At 37.6% G+C, this 17,092-nt stretch overlaps 1 protein-coding gene across 1 annotated transcript in view; it reads left to right on the forward strand.

Moving 5' to 3' along the window:
- The first annotated feature begins 2,649 nt into the window (after positions 1 to 2,649).
- LOC127417995 (mothers against decapentaplegic homolog 5-like) overlaps positions 2,650 to 17,092 on the forward strand; it is a 37,783-nt gene continuing 23,340 nt past the window's right edge. The window contains exon 1 of the mRNA XM_051658300.1: positions 2,650 to 2,796. The gene's annotated coding sequence lies outside the window, so the exon portion shown is untranslated. The remainder of the gene's footprint in view (positions 2,797 to 17,092) is intronic.

Raw genomic sequence — 17,092 nt, forward strand, 5'->3', positions numbered from 1 at the left:
TAAAACCTCTAAAAACTAATGGCAAAAAGTTACCAGTAGATCAATCAGTCATGTTCTTAATCATATTGCTGATCTATGTATTCATCTACAGATCAACAAAATCCCAAGACTGATAGTTGCAGATGTAGAAATGAAATTACCATATTATGTGAAATATTTATTTGGGTGCTTGAATCAATCATTAAGTATGACTGTTGATCAAAACAAGTAATTTAAAAGAATCTTTTACTGTGCATAACATAATTAATATTATGAGTTTTGCAGTACTGTCCCCCACAGCACAATTTTCTGTACAGTTTATATTTATTTAGATCTAAATTTGTGTTAACCTTCACTTTCAAATGGATTATTCCAGCTGTTACAAAGGTGATAGGCCTACAGGACTTTATTAGCAGAATAACATGGGATATGCATGCATTTTCCATCCATTTTAGTCATTTAGTCCAGATTGCTGGTTTTATGAAGCATAGGACATTTTCTCCCCTTTTCTCCCCAATTTGGCATACCCAATTCCCAAAGCGCTCTAGGTGTAGTGACTCGCCTCAATCTGGGTGGCGGAGGACAAATCTCAGTTGCCTGTGACCATCAATCTGCACATCTTATCATGTGGCTTGTTGAGCGTGTTACCACGGAGATCTAGTGCATGTGGAGGCTTCACGCTATGCTCCACAGCATCCACACACAACTCACCACGTGCCCCACCGAGAACCACATTATAGTGACCATGAGGAGGTTAACCCAACGTGACTCTACCCACCCTAGCAACCGGGCTAATTGGTTGCTTAGCAAGCCTGACTGGAGTCACTCAGCACGCCCTGGATTCGAACTTGCGACTCCAGGGGTGGTAGTCAGCGTCTTTACTTGCTGAGCTACCCAGACCCCCATAGCATAGGAAGTTTTAAAATTTGTTGATGTGTTTAATAGACAATGTCTTGGTGTTCTGGAGATAGAGATTTTGTTACTTATTTTTTAATGTTGGCAAATCAGTATCAAAATGGTTATTATGTGGTTACTGTGGAAATGCAGTTGTATCATAAATTCATGGACATTTATAATCTGATAGTGACTCAAATTATTAACTAGTACTTGTTGCAATGGAGCTTGGTACCTTAATCCATAAGAACTACGCATGGACGCTTGCTTTAGTCTTGCCATCCCTCATAGTTTGCATGCCGTCCCCTTGCCACCCCATAAAAAATATTCTAGATCCGCCCATGCAACACCTCAAAGGTAATGTGTTGGAAATAACTTTATTAAACATGCATACAGACCTAATACACAAAATACAACTATAATAAAAACAGGAGAAAATAGATGCAGCCTAGTCAAATCAGATTGCATTTGGACCAACTGTATTCTCAAGGATTATGCTGCATAGGCATTGCAAAACAGTTTGGATTAATATTCTTATTAATTGTAATTATAATATGTTATAGTTTCTGTCTGTTGAAAACATGAAAACCATTAAAATAGTGATTATAACAACATTGGTTCATATCTCCATTTTCTATTTCTGATGTCTAAATAGTAAATACTAAATAGCAAGAGTGAAAATGGCAGTGGCAAAACATCTGCATATTTGAATGACTGCAAAGCAGAACCAATATTTATTTGATGAATGAACACTAATAATAAAAGGGCTAGGACACTTAAAGGAATAGTTCACTCAAAAATGAAAATTCTCTCATCATTTACTCACCCTCATTCCATCCCAGATGTGTATGACTTTCTTTCATCTGCTGAACTCAAATGAAGATTTTTAGAAGCATTTCTCAGCTCTTTTGGTCCATACAATGCAAGAGAATGGGTGCCACAATTTTGCTCCAAAAATCACATAGGTCAGCATAAAAGTAATCCATAAGATTCCAATGTTTAAATCAGTGTCTTCAGAATTGATATTGTACAGTATGTGTGGGTGAGAAACAGATCAATATTTAGGTCCTTTTTTACAATAAAATCTCTTCCCTACTGAGTCAGTCTCCACTGTAACTTTAACATTCTTTCTCTTGTGTTTTTGGTGATTCACGTTCTTCATGCATATCACCCCCTGCTGGGCAGGGAGACGAATTTCTAGCAAAAAAGAACTTACATATTTATTTGTTTCTCACCCACAGCTATCATATCACTTCTGAATGTATGCATTAAAACACTGGAGTCATATGGATTACTTTTATGATGCCTTTGTGTGCTTTTTGGAGTGTCAAAATGTTGGCACCCATTCACTTGCACTGTATGGAACTACAGAGCTGAAATATTCTTCTTGTTCTGCTGAAGAAAGTCTTACACATCTGGGATGGCATGAGGGTGAGTAAATGATGAGATAATTTATCCCTTTAAATAATGCAGTGTAAGACAAAGTTATTTTTAAAGAGTTAATTGAAACACAATAGCTTTTACGTTTTGATCATCTGATCTAATTAGAACAGCAATTTACTCTTTTTTTTTTTTTTTTTTTACATTATGCATCCTACAGCCACTACAGAAAAAGTATAATAATTTCAGGCCAACAAAAGCACACAACACCTATCCAATACTCTATTTATAATTTTACATTTCCTTTTGATCATCTAAAGTGCATCAGTTGGCAAGGAGCTCCTCACTAGTGGAGCTAGAGAGGCTGTCAAATGCGCGGATGGATATGCACTGATGTGCTTCGCCTCCAGTCTGTTTGACGCCAGGGGAGAGAGAGAGACTAGGGAAAGAGAGACGGGGGAAAAAAGGAAAAAAAAATCAGCTTCATGTCGGTGTCTGTAAACCAGAGCAAAGGTCGAGAGACGCTACACCGTTTCATGAAAGGTATGCAATCTAATGATAGTACATCTAGCCGATAAAAAACCGATTAAGCGGTCAGTAACAACTTTATTCCGACAGGGATGGTGGTTTTTCCGCAAGGGGGTGTTGAGAAGTGCTTGAAAAAGTTTCCTTGCTGTTTGTGTGTGTGTGAGTGTGCAAACGAGGTGATGAAAACACGTGGAATAATCGTATCGATGTTTTTAAAAACAAAATTTCGAGTGCTTCAAACAGGATAAGGGACAGTTATTTGATGATTACTTGGGTTAAATGATGTACAGCAACAGATAAACCCGCAAAATGGAAATCTAAACGACTAACTCGCTACGTAGCAACCGAGCTAGCAGTAAGTTTGTACACAAAAGAGAAAAACACACTTAACAACACAATTATATTTAAAAACGATACCTTACGAATTTTTGACAATTATACAAACGGGTCATTTAAAAAAAGTAACAGTTATTGGGCTTTTAATTGAGTGTCCGTGGTCTGAACTCTCTCTGACAAAGTTGCGGCTAGTTTAGCTTAGCTTCAGCCGTTTATTGAGCTAATAAAGGGAATTATGTAGGATTTCACATCAAAACCGCTCACAATTACCTCATAATCCTACGAGGATGAAATAACGCAGTGTGTACTTCAATAACAATTCGTGGACCGTTGAAGAAAGTGACGGTTCGTTACATTCTTGTGAGGATGTTCGTGTCGTGGCGTGTTTTACTGCATGTCTCGATACTGTGTGATCTGCTCACCTATACAGCATTTTGGCATCTTTGTCCCAAAACCTAGTGTTTGTTTATAGCCTGTGATGCCCTAAAATGCTGTCTGGAGTAGGCAGCCAATCGGTTTTGAGACCAGGAACTATGTGAGTCTGTCTTCAGTAACATTGATTTAAACCACATTAACAGATTTCTGCTTATCAACAATTGTCTGTCATTTGTTTTCACGTCAAACCGATCCTTATCATCGAGCATTTCAGATGGTGTCATGAGTTTTTATCGTCCATCTTTATACAGTCTGAAAATATTCACGGTGACCGTCTCAGAGTTAGTGGGGGAGATGTGAAGCACCCTTGAAACAGTTGCATTCGGCCGTGCTTGAAATGATGTGAAGATGGAAATGTTAGAAATCGAAAGTTTTTTTGTTGTTGTTTTGTTTAAATGCTAGTCATGTGCTCTGGGACTGTTGTTGACCCTCTTGCTGTTTTTGGAGATTGTTACTGAACCTTTTAGATATAGTGCTTCAACAATATCTCTGTTCTCTGGCCTTCAATTACAGTGCTGTGGAAAAAGTATTTGCCCCCATCCTGATTTCTTCTGTTTTTGTGTATTTTTCATACTAAATTGTTTAAGATCTTTAAACAAAATATAACAGGCAACCTGAGTAAACACAAAATACAGTTTTCCTATAATTATTTATTTATTTGTATTGAAGCAAAAAAGTTATCCAACACCTATATTACCCATGTGAAAAACTAACTGCCCCCTTAAACCTAATAGCTGGTTGTGCACTTCTGTGAAGCACTTCCGATAACTGGAGATCAGTCTTTCACAGTGGTGGAATTTTTGCCCACTCTTCTTTGCAGAACTGCTTTAGTTCAGCCACATTGGAGGGTTTTTGAGCATGACCTGCCCGTTTAAGGTCCTGCCACAGCATCTCAATCGGTTTCAAGTCAGGACTTTGACTAAGCCACTCCAAAACTTTAATTTAGCTTCTTTTGAGCCATTCAGAGGTGGACTTACTCCTATGCTTTAGATCATTGTCTTGCTGCATAATCCAGTTGCGCTTGAGCTTCAACTCATGGACTGATGATCGGACGTTCTCCTTTAGGATTTTCTGGTAGAGAGCAGAATTCATGTTTCTCTCAATTATTGGAAGTCACCCTGAAGCAGCAAAGCATCCCCACACCATCACACTACCACCATCATGCTTGGCCGTAGGTATGATGTTCTTTTTGTAGAATTCTGTGTTTGATTTACTCCACATGTAACGGGACCCCTGTCTTCCAAACAGTTAAACTTTTGACTCATCAGTCCACAGAACATTCTCCCAAAAGGTTTGAGGATCATCAAGGTGTGTTTTGGCAAAATTCAGACAAGCCTTAATGTTCTTCTGGGTTAGCAGTAGTTTTCGCCTCGCCACACTTCCATGGATGCCATTTTTGTCCATGGCTTTTTTTTGTGACTTCTTGGATGAGTCGTCGCTGTGCTCTTGTAGGAATTTTGGAAGGTCGGCAAGTTCTGGGAAGGTTCACTACTGTGTCAATTTTTCTCCATTTGTAGATAATGGCTCTCACTGTGGTTCTTTGGAGTCCCAGAGCCTTTGAAATAGCATTGTAACCCTTCCCAGACTGATGTATTTCAATCACCTTTTTCTCCTCATTTCTGGAATTTCTTTCGACCTTGGCATAGTGTGCTACTGGGTGAGACCTTTTAGCTAACTTCATGCTGCTGAAAAGTTTAGGTTTTGATTTGATTGAACAGGGCTGGCAGTTATCAGGCCTGGGTGTGTCTAGTCCAGATGAACCCCATTATGAATGCAGTTTCATAGATTTGGGGATTTAGTAATTAAGGGGCAAATACTTTTTCACACAGGCCCAGTTGGTATTGGATAACTTTTTTGCTTCTATAAATAACATTATCATTTAAAAACTGTATTTTGTGTATACTCAGATTGCCTTTGTTTTATGTTTGATTTTGTTTGAATTTTTTAAACAATTTAGTATTACATATACAGTTGAAGTCAGAAGTTTACATACACCTTAGCCAAATACATTTAAACTCAGTTTTCACAGTTCCTGACATTTAATTGTAGAAAAAATTTCCTGTCTTAGGTCAGTTAGGATCACTACTTTATTTTAAGATTTAAAATGTCAGAATAATAGTAGAGAGAATGATTTATTTCAGCTTTTATTTCTTTCTTCACATTCCCAGCGGGTCAGAAGTTTACATACACTTTGTTAGTATTTGGTAGCATTGTCTTTAAATTGTTTAACTTGGGTCAAACGCTTTAGGTAGCCTTCCACAAGCTTCTCACAATAAGTTGTTGGAATTTTGGCCCATTCCTCCAGACAGAACTGGTGTAACGGAGTCATGTTTGAAGGCCTCCTTGCTCGCACATGCTTTTTCGGTTCTGCCCACAGATTTTCTGTCGGTTTGAGGTCAGGGCTTTGTGATGGCCACTCCAGTACTTCGACTTTGTTGTTCTTAAGCCATTTTTCCACAACTTTGGAAGTATGCTTGGAGTCATTGTCCATTTGGAAGACCCATTTGTGACCAAGCTTTAACTTCCTGGCTGATGTCTTGAGATGTTACTTCAATATATCCACATCATTTTCCTTTCTCATGATGCCATCTATTTTGTGAAGTGCACCAGTCCCTCCTGCTGCGAAGCACCCCCACAACATGATGCTGCCACCCTTGGTGTTCTTCGGCTTGCAAGCCTCACCCTTTTTCCTCCAAACATAACGATGGTCATTATGGCCAAACAGTTTAATTTTTGTTTAATCAGACCAGAGGACATTTCTCCAAAAAGTAAGATCTTTGTACCCATGTGCACTTGCAAACTGTAGTCTGGCTTTTTTATGGCAGTTTTGGAGCAATGGTGGCTTCCTTGCTGAGCAGCCTTTCAGATTATGTCGATATAGGACTTGTTTTACTGTGGATATAGATACTTGTCTACCTGTGTCCTCCAGCATCTTCACAAGGTCCTTTGCTACTGTTCTGGGATTGATTTTCACTTTTTGCACCAAACTGCATTCATCTCTAGGAGACAGAATGCATCTTCTACCTGAGCGGTATGATGGATGCATGGTCCCATGGTGTTTATACTTAAGTACTATTGTTTGTACAGATGAATGTGGTACCTTCAGGCATTTTAAAATTGCTTCCAAGGATGAACCAGACTTGTGGAGGTCCACAATTTTTTTTCTGAGGTCTTGGCTGAGGCTTTTGATTTTCCCATGATGTCAAGCAAAGAGGCACTGAGTTTAAAATACATCCACATGTACCCTTCCAATTGACTCCAATTAGCCTATCAGAAGCTAAATTAGGCTTGACATCATTTTCTGGAATTTTCCAAGCTGCTTAAAGGCACAGTTAACTTAATGTGAACTTCTGACCCACTGGAATTGTGATAGTCGATTAAAAGTGAAACAGTCTGTCTGTAAAGCATTGTTGGAGAAATTACTTGTGTCATGCACAAAGTAGATGTCCTAAACGACAATAGTTTGCTAATATGAAATCTGTGGAGTGGTTAAAAAATGAGTTTTAATGACTTCAACCTAAATATATGTAAACTTCTGACTTCAACTGTACACAAAAACAGAAGAAGGCTGGATTTCCTGATAACGTTGCAACTTAAGGTTTTACGATCATCTTAACTAACGTCCAGGCCCGGTTCCTGATCAAAATCACTGAGGGTGCTTCTGAAAATAGTGGGGGTGCTCTGTATAAAGTGGAGATGTATCCTAATTACAATTTTTTACAATCATGTTTAAATTCTACTAAATGTAAAGAACAGATTTTCATGTACAAAACATTTATTGCTTCATTTTTTTTCTTCTGACATGATCTGTCACTGAAAATGACAACAAAATGCTGCACCTGCAGATTAGGACACACACTGATGCAGCATTTTTTGTGTTGACAAAATGCAGAGATTTTTGTGTTTGCTGGGATTCAAGGAAATCCGCTTGCCAATTTACAGTATTAGTCTTACATATTCAATTGAGCGGGTGTGTGCAGTTATTTTAGTACAGGGGCCACATCAGCCATTAAGTAAAACATGGAAGAGAGAAGATAAAAAGTTCTGCATATTTGTATCTTTTAAGCCTAGAAGTATGAATGATGCACAGTTTTCTGAAGTGTGTACTGATGGGACCATTCTGTGATTGCTTGATGTTTTGATGCTACTTTTCTATCATGTGTTAGTAAAACTGAATTAAGACTGAGTATAATTATTAGTTGTTTATTTTACCATCCTTCAATGCAGTGGTAATTTAGTATTCAATTTAACGCTCTATATCAGGAGTCTGGTTTAATAGTAAAAGAAAATATTCGGAAATAATAGATTCTAAAAGCTTATTTTAATGTTGGCCGTAAAGTGGACCCGTTTACTTGTTTTATTCTGAAAGCATTATCAACCCGTTTACAGGCTCATGGGTCAATGGTTTGTTTGGCACCCCATTCAGCACACAACTGAATAAAACAGTCTGCATGACACTGATAAATGATTACTGCCGGTGTAACATTCACATACTGGTGTGAGGGACTTCAGCATTTCACAAAGAACAAACATATTCCTCTGGCACTTGGTTTTACTCACGTGTTCCCTCTGTGTGCGAATGATGCAAAGATCTATTGAGATTTTACTAAAGTTCATCACTGAAAAGGTTTGCTCACAGACTTGGCACTAAACAGCACACGCAGCCTCATGAATGACGAAATAGTGACTGCATCACTTTTCTTTGAGAAGAATATTGCACTATTGAGGGCTAAGTATTTTATTATAATTTTTTCGAAGAGGAGAGAGCGCACACACTCACATGCATGGTTGCCAGATTGCATAAATTAAGTATGACAAGGTGAAATATTTCCTATTTTTGCATTTATAAATCTCTGCTTGGGGTGTTGCATCTATTATCTGGCAACCCTGAGCATATTAAATGCTTGTGGATGCGCCATAGGTCCCAAAGCCAGATAAATGAAAGGATCTAATAAAAAAACATTTATGATAAATAGACCCGCGGGCAGCAGTATGCCCTGGTCTGCAATTGAGGGTGCTTTTTTTTCGTTTTAGGGTGCTTGGCACCCTCAAGCACCCCTGTATAACCGGGCCTGCTAACGTTGCTCGTTATTTTACGATGGAGTGTCATGTAATCAGAGATGGAGAACCATCAAAGAGCAGCATCACCATGTTACTGGCCTTTTAAACTGTTTAACACACACAAGTATTCATTCTGATTTGTTAAAATGTAGTAATGGTCATTTTTACTGTTCATGATGCATACAACTATTTTGTTCATACTATGATGCTTGTTCTTTGTCAGCAGTCTTATTTGGGGAGATTGAAATTGAAATTTCACTTGCTTTGCATGCAACTGATTTTTCAGTTTGATGTCTACAGGGCCTTATTAAGGTGCTGGAGGGGGGGGGGGGATGACGTTTGCACTCAGTCACCATGCGCTACACGGACGGATTTAACCATTGCGTACCTTCTATGTGTTTACATCAGTGTCCCCCGCTGAACGTGTTTACATGCACGCCTTCCTGAGAACATTAACTGGAGAATACAGTGGAGGATGCTGTGACCCTGATGCCGTCCCATATGTGTATGACTTTCTTTCTTCTGCAGAACGCAAACAAAGATTTTTAGAAGAATATCTCAGTTCTGTAGGTCCGTACAATGCAATTGAATGTGACCAAAATTTTGAAGCTCCATAAAGCACATAAAGGCATCATAAAAGTGACCCAAACGACTCTAGTGGTTTAATCCATGTCTTCTGAAGTGATCCAATTAATTTAGGATGAGAACAGACCAAAATAGTACTCCTTTTCCAATATAAATCTCAACATCAGCAGTCTCCTTGGCGATCATGATTTTAAGTCCTGTTACACTTCTTCGCCATCTAGTGCTCTGCGCATTCGTCAAGCACTATGAAGTGTAATCGAGCTTGAAATCATGATCGTGCCTAGAGACTGCAATGGCATGATGTACAGTGAAAAAGGAGTTATATTTTGGTCTTTTCTAATTCAAAACCAATAAGAAGATTAAAGTATCGCTTTTTGCAGCTGAATACAGATGATTTTGATTCTAGGTGAACAGTGTCATTTTAAATTGGGTGAAATACCCTATGGCTTAGCCTAAAGAATTAAGTTTTGTTTCTGCAAAGGTTGTTTGGATTGGAATTCTATTCTCCTTGTCTACCACCTACTTTTTGCAATAGCAGAATTTGATTCTAGTGAGAGCCTCTGGATTTCTGCCAACGTATAACATCTGTCACATAGATGTTCATGTAAGCTTCCACTTATGTTGTCAATTTCGAGCTATGAACTGATCCTGATAAATATTTATTAAAATGGGTGTAGTGCATTGAAGAAACAGTTTAAAACATTAGCCTCTTTTCCACCATCGGGCCGAACTGTTCTCGTTGCGAAACCGATCTATTCTGTGCCGATCCAGGCCAGCCGGTATGGTTACAGATTTTTTTTCCACTGTGGTGCTGAAAACACAAGAAATACGTCAAGTGACAAGTGACCAATCGTGAGTCGCGACATCACTACAGGTATTCCACCAGCACGGTTGTCTAACCATGCTGAGAATTCCGGGCCGAGAATGGTTTCTAGTGGTGCCATGCCGAATCGTGCCTAGGTGGAAAAGCTACTGTAACCATTCCTCACTGTGCTCTGAACCGTTCGGCCCGATGGTGGAAAAGAGACTATTGTTTTCTCAGAATTCTTTTTAGTATTCGACTTGGTGAGAACAATGTGGCGGTATTTGTAGATGTGCATCAGAAAGAGGGGCTATCCCTAATTGTGTTAATGATGTAATGCTCCAGGGATGGTGTCAAGCAATTAAACCGTTCCCCTCTGAACGACTGCACCTTTGTCTTAGACGGGTGTGACCGTCCCCTCCTTTTATGTAGGAAAGGGAGAAATTGTCTTGTTCTGGCTTTGTAAGGAAACCGTGTCTTCTTGTAAGGTATGGATATTTTGCTCAGTGTTTAATTTAGCTAACACTTGCATAGGCTGCTATTAGAATCATCTTCTGAACATGCGTGAGCTGAATAGTAAGGCTGTTCTCCTCTTGTTTACTTGCATCATATATCATTATCCTAAATGTTTCTGTCACTGAAATGTTTGATTGCTCTTTTAGTATGGCCATTATGCTTCTAATTTGATTTCAGAGATGATGCATGGGTTGAAGCTCACTAAGCGCACTAGTATGCGACTGCATGACAGCCCTTTAATGAATTAATTGATCTAGTAGGGAATATAAGCACATCGTTCCTGGTCTGGAGTTCTGTTAGTGTCAAAATGTGGCTCCGTAATGATTTAGAAAGCTTCTGATGTCATTTTTGTTCAAAAGAAACTGAATATTTCACATTAGATCTATATAATAGAGTAGCATGAAGATCCACTTTTTCTGATAATCATGTTATGGTGTTGTGCTAGTTATTGTCTGTATGTGCTATGAAGCAGATCATACTCTATTTTCATTTCACTGTCACATTAGCCTCACGTCAAAGCATTTCTTTTTGCTACTTTAAGCCAAATGTCTCCTAGCCATGAAATAAGACCTGCCAGTTCATTTTAAGCCATACAAGGAGTAAAAGCTTTAAATGGGAGGCTTTCTGTTACTCTTAAAAAAAAATCAATAGGGGTAATGCTTTGTGCTTCTCATTCTAAATGGAGCAGTAGAGTATAGAGGCAGGATGGAGATAGGGAACAGGGAAGTGTGTGTTTGTGTATTGAGCTTCTATATTGCTGATCTGAGTCCTGAACTTCCTATTGTTAAAGCATTGCTATCATCATTTCCACAGCAATAAAGGCTGAGTGAAGTTGTTACAAGCTGATTGCTTGTTTCGGCTGATAAGGAAGACTTTTTTTTCAAGCCCTCTCATTGCACATAATCACAGGGTGATTTTGTGAGTTCAAACACTGGTTTGATTTTTTTACATTCACAGTCTGTACGTTTACATGCACAATTACTGTATACAGGGTTCAACATTAACGCTTCTCCGGGACAAGTAGATTTTTAAAGGGGCAAGTGAAAAATAATTTTACTTTCCTGAAGTAGTGGTCAAATACTAGGGATTTGCGGATGACTAATTTCACTGACGTTTAAATAACATTTTGGAGACGACTAGTCTTAAAAGTAAGAAACTTCAGAAAACAGTCAAAAACAATTTATGCGACCCATTTAAAATACTTTATTCCAAATCCGACGCTAAATTCCACTGAAAAGGGGCATTTATCTGTGATGTGCATGCCTTGCATTATGGTCATTGTACATTTAAATATAGAACATGACACGCATTCACTGAATCAACATTAGCGAATACAGGCATATTTATTGAAAACAATTGTATGTATAGAGCAGGACCAATAAAGCAAACTTAATACCCTGTTCTAAATGGAATTCACCAAATAAAATGTACTTAACATATTAAAACAGTCAGGATATTGTTGAAAATAATGAACAGGTAAGCCAAATCTACGAAACAAAAAAGCGCTGAAAAGTTGGCCATTGATCTAATATGACAACTGTTCAGTTAAGAACGCTAACCAATAACAGTTACGATGTAAAAAAATAGCTATAGGATAGAAAAAAAATAGGCCTGTGAGAAATGTACAATAAATCGAATGCATTCTAAACATGACGTGCACTAGGGCTGCAACAACTAATCAATTAAATCAATAATTATTGATAATGGAGATAGACAACAAATGTAATTATTGATTAGTTGGATATATGCGGCGAGCACGGAGAAGCTCCGTCAGTAACTTTACAGCCCGGTGAATAATTTTTTGTTATAACTCATTTGTAAAACAACAGAGACAAGTTGATGCGGAAAAACACGACCCAAGTTGTCCAACACACGAGAGCACCTAATAAACATGTCAAGGAAGATCATAATAAGCAGACAGTTTAATGTGGAGCGTATGCTGCATCAGATGGGTTGTTGGAGTGATTGTGCTTTTTAATGCAAGGAGCTCTAGGTTTGATGCGCTTAAAGAGTTTAATGTTCAACAGTTAAATGGGGCAAAATATTAACCGATTTGAAATTCCAGTGCCGACTAGCAGCATCAGTACCGTTTAGTCTCACACATCCCTATCAAATACATTTCAAAATTCCGCCAAAATGCCTGTCTTTGTGAGGTGTTCATGTAAAAACAGAATTATGTCTAAAGTGGGGGGGGGGGCTGATTTTAATCAAAATGTAGGACTTGTAAGTTTAAATGTAATCTAGTAGACCTGCCACTGTCTAGTGTGTCCTTAATAGTGCCCGACCGATATATCGGCCGGCTGATATTAGCCTTTCACCGATATATCGGATATGCCGTATATTTTACCGATATGCCCCGATATGAAAACTTTTTTCAGAACATATAATGCAGAAAACAATGCTTTAAAATTGGTGTCATAGCATAGTTTGTCCAGCAGAGCACGCTCCGTCTCCATTGTTTACAGAGCTGACTCTGCGCTGATGGTGGTTCTGCAGACAGGACGGAGTTAAACAGTGCGGATTTGAGCGGTCTATTCTCGTTAAATTGCTAACTAGTTTGTGAAATACATACTGAAAAGTTAATAAAAAATGACCCCATCATTTTATATAACTAATATAACATTAACCCCTGTCCCTGACAACCATGTCACTCATGTTTATCACATCTGTTTGCTGTCAGCCAGCTATAGTTTCTCAGTGCAGTAAGTAATGTAGCAGATTGAAAGGTAAACATCAGAGCATCTTTTTGCATCTCAGCAGACAACGGTGCGGTGGTGGATTGTGTGTGGTGAGTGTTGATTTCACGCTTCGTTGTTACCTAGTTGGTGAGATACAGTGCTGGAAAGTAAATAAAGTCCATCTTTTACTCTCCGTAGCAATGAGCTTACAGCTAATTAGCTGACCACGTAGCTACTTTCATACCTTGTCAGCATGTAAACAGGTATTCACCAAACTGTTTTGTTCAGGATTCACAGTTTGGTACCCCCTACAACTCCAGTCGTTGCATTTATAAAATGTAATATTTAAAAGTCTGGTTTTCCAGACATTAAAATAGGATACGTAATAAAAGCAGATTTAATAAATAGTATATTTGCCCTGTGCAAATAATAATATATAGGAACTGTATCTAAAATAAATTGAGGGGTGATAAATACTAATACAACTGGCTGGAAAAATAGACATTTATTCATTTTAATATATATATATATATATGCATATATATATATATTTTGAATGTGTTGAAACTTGACACCGGGCGACGCACCTTAAAAACGGCATCGTAAGATCGTTTTCATGCTGAAGAGCTGCTTAAAAGTTTTTTTTTCTCTCTCTCGTAAATGTAAACGAGTGTAAATGCCAACACCATCATATATGTCGAAAGGACTGAAGCCTGTCAACCAAAACATGAACTCATTGATGTCATTAAATGAGTCTGCTTTTTTATTCCATCAGTTACTCCTGGTCGGAGGCTGCCGTATATATTTAGTTTATGCGTAGGTTTACGTCCTACATAAATTTAATGGTGCAACGCTCAAATATTTAGTAGAGTGTAAATTGTGACTTACTGCCCATTTACGCCACAACTAGACTAAGTTGTAACATACGTATAGCTGGTGCAACCGGCCCCTGATGTTTATTTAGCTATTTTATTTTTATTTATTCTTTATTTAAATGGTCAGGCATTGACTAATACTAAACAGTACTGATGTTTGTTTAGCTATTTATTTTATTTGAATTTATTCTTTATTTTAATAGTCAGCATTTGACTGATATTAAACATACAGTACTGATTTTTATTTAGCTATTTATTGTATTTTTATTTATTCTTTATTTAAATGGTCAGCAATTGACTTATTCTAACAGTACTGATCTTTATTAAGCTATTTATTGCATTTTTATTTATTTTCTCAGTGTTCATTTCTGGAATTTGTTGACAATGTATAAGAATAATGTCAAATGTTCTTTGATAAAAAATATTTAAGAAAGCAGCCTTCTGAGTACCTTTGCATAGTCATATTGGTGCAAAATTGGTGAAAAATCCACATAGAAAAGGTCTGTTTTTATTCCAGCTCAAAAATTAACTATATCGGCCACCATACCGGTAATCAGTGAATTTCCCCCTTCTAAAATCTGTATCCGTATAGGTCTCAAAAATCCCATATCGGTCGGGCTCTAGTTTGAACTCAGGAGCTCAGGTTAGCAGTTTGAATCAGATTCACTTTCTCAGCAAATCAGCCGTCAGTGAGCTCACAACTGGGAGCGCAGTCATTTCAAAATAAGAGTCCCATGTGTATTTTGGGCTTCTTTATAATTAAAAGTCCCGTATTGTGTACCACTTTTTTTTTTTTCTTCTGGTAATTATTGATTGGGATTGGAGTAGCACAGTAAACTGCATCTGGGATTTCATTCAATTTACACTCTTGTAGTCTCTCTGTCTGGACTATCCGTAACAGTAAAGAAAGACTAAAGCAATATTTTAAAACAATTTAAATTTTATATACATACACACACACACACACACACACACACACACACATATATATATATATATATATATATATATATATATATATATATATAAAATGAAGCTTTTGACTCTTAGGACAATTGAGGAACTTGTACACAATTATTACATAAGGTGCAAACATTCATTGATGCTCAAGAAGACAACACACTACTCTATGCATACTATACTTTATGTAAATATCTGTAATGTAGATTCTGAAGTGCAGTACTAAATAAAAAATATTTTCTCTTATTTGTATAAATTATGAAAGGGGTGTGAACATTTGAGACAAAAGGGAATGCAAACTTATCTCAACTATGTATTCTGTTTATTAAACCTTCGATTAATGGGTCATCAGCTGTCTTTTCTTCAGAATTCTATCTTGTTTCTGAACAGCAATCTAAATCGAGCAAATCTGTGATTTGGCGACTAAAAACAGCCATTTGGCTCCTTAATGTTTCAGTTTAGGAGCCAATGGCTCCCAATTCATTTTTTTAGTCTGGAGCCCTGCCCAGAGAATCAAGTTTGCAATATTGCATAGGTATAATACTGTTAGGTTGGGCATCTGTCGTAATTTTAGAAAGCATACAACAGACACTTTGACATGTTACTGCTTGAGCATGTAACCAATGTATGTCCTTTTTTCCTCTCTGGACAAGTAACTTTTTTTTACTCTGAATGGCCAATTTTCTTATCCGAAGGACAATCACATCAAAATCCTTAATGTCGAACCCTGGTATAATCAAGCTAAAGTGGGTTTTTGCATAGTCGAGCTATCTGTCTATCCAAGTATACATGATAAAAGTGTGTAATTGAATGCATATTTGAAAAAAGAACATCAAATACACTGGGTTAAATAGACGCTCCGCTTCTCTGAGCATAAATGCGCACAAAGCCGAGGCCAGTTGTTATCCGATTAACGTGTATACATGCAGTTAGTTCACCCAAACATGAATATTCTCTCAGCATTTACTCACCCTCATACCATCTAAGATTTCTTCTGCAGAACACCAACAAAGATTTTTAAAAGAATATCTCAACTCTGTAGGTCCATATAATGCAAGTGAATTGTGGCCAGACCTTTGAAGCTCCAAAAAAAAACAGATAAAGGCAACATTAATCAGTAAGACTCCAATGGTTTTATCAAGAGATCTTATTCACACTAATAACATCTTTGATTTTTAATGGGAATGACAACAAGGATGTGAGGGATAGACTTACCATCTCTTCAATTGCATGAACGGTATAAAGCTGTATAAAGCTCCTAGATCACGTCTGATTTTCCACAACTCATGTTGTCTGGAGTTCTTTGTCAGATATTTAATCAATGTTTTGTCCACGGAACGATCCAAAAACACTTAAAACTGCAGTATAGCCCATTGAAGAGACTGTAAGTCTATCTGTCACAGCATCGTTGTCATTCCCATTAAAAATCAAAGATGGTGCTAGTGTGAATAAGGTCTGTGTCATCTGAAGTGATCCAATCAGTTTTGGGAGGGAACAGACCAAAATATAGCTCCTTTTTCACTGTACATCTTGACAGCAGACTCTTTGGCGATCATGATTTCAAGCTCGATTACATTTCCTATAGCACCAACTAGCACTCTGCCCATGTGTCAAGCACTAGGAAGTGTAATTAAGCTTGAAATCATGATTGTGCCTAGAGACTGCAATGGCAACAAGTACATTGAAAAAAGGAGACACATTTAGGTCTGTTGACTGTTCTCACCCAAACCGACTGGATCACTAATCGACATTGATTAAACTACTGGAGTCGAATGGATTACTTGTTTATTTATTTATTAATGATGAGAACATTTTCTATCTAACTATCCCTTTAAGAACTATTTAATGTAGCTGAAGTAGATTTGTTTGGACAACAATGACATGACAATAAAATATTTTATTATTAATGTAGGGACTCTTTTATTGCTTCTGATTCCGTTGCATATATGTGCCTGTACACAAACAGGGCGTGAACAATATAGGGGCAGTTCTGTTGTACCGAGACTGAATATAAAGAGGTGATGACCTACTTTACCCACTGCATGATGACGTTATGATCCAAC

This window comes from Myxocyprinus asiaticus, chromosome 27 (assembly GCF_019703515.2).
Source record: "Myxocyprinus asiaticus isolate MX2 ecotype Aquarium Trade chromosome 27, UBuf_Myxa_2, whole genome shotgun sequence".
Taxonomy (NCBI): Eukaryota; Metazoa; Chordata; class Actinopteri; order Cypriniformes; family Catostomidae; genus Myxocyprinus; species Myxocyprinus asiaticus.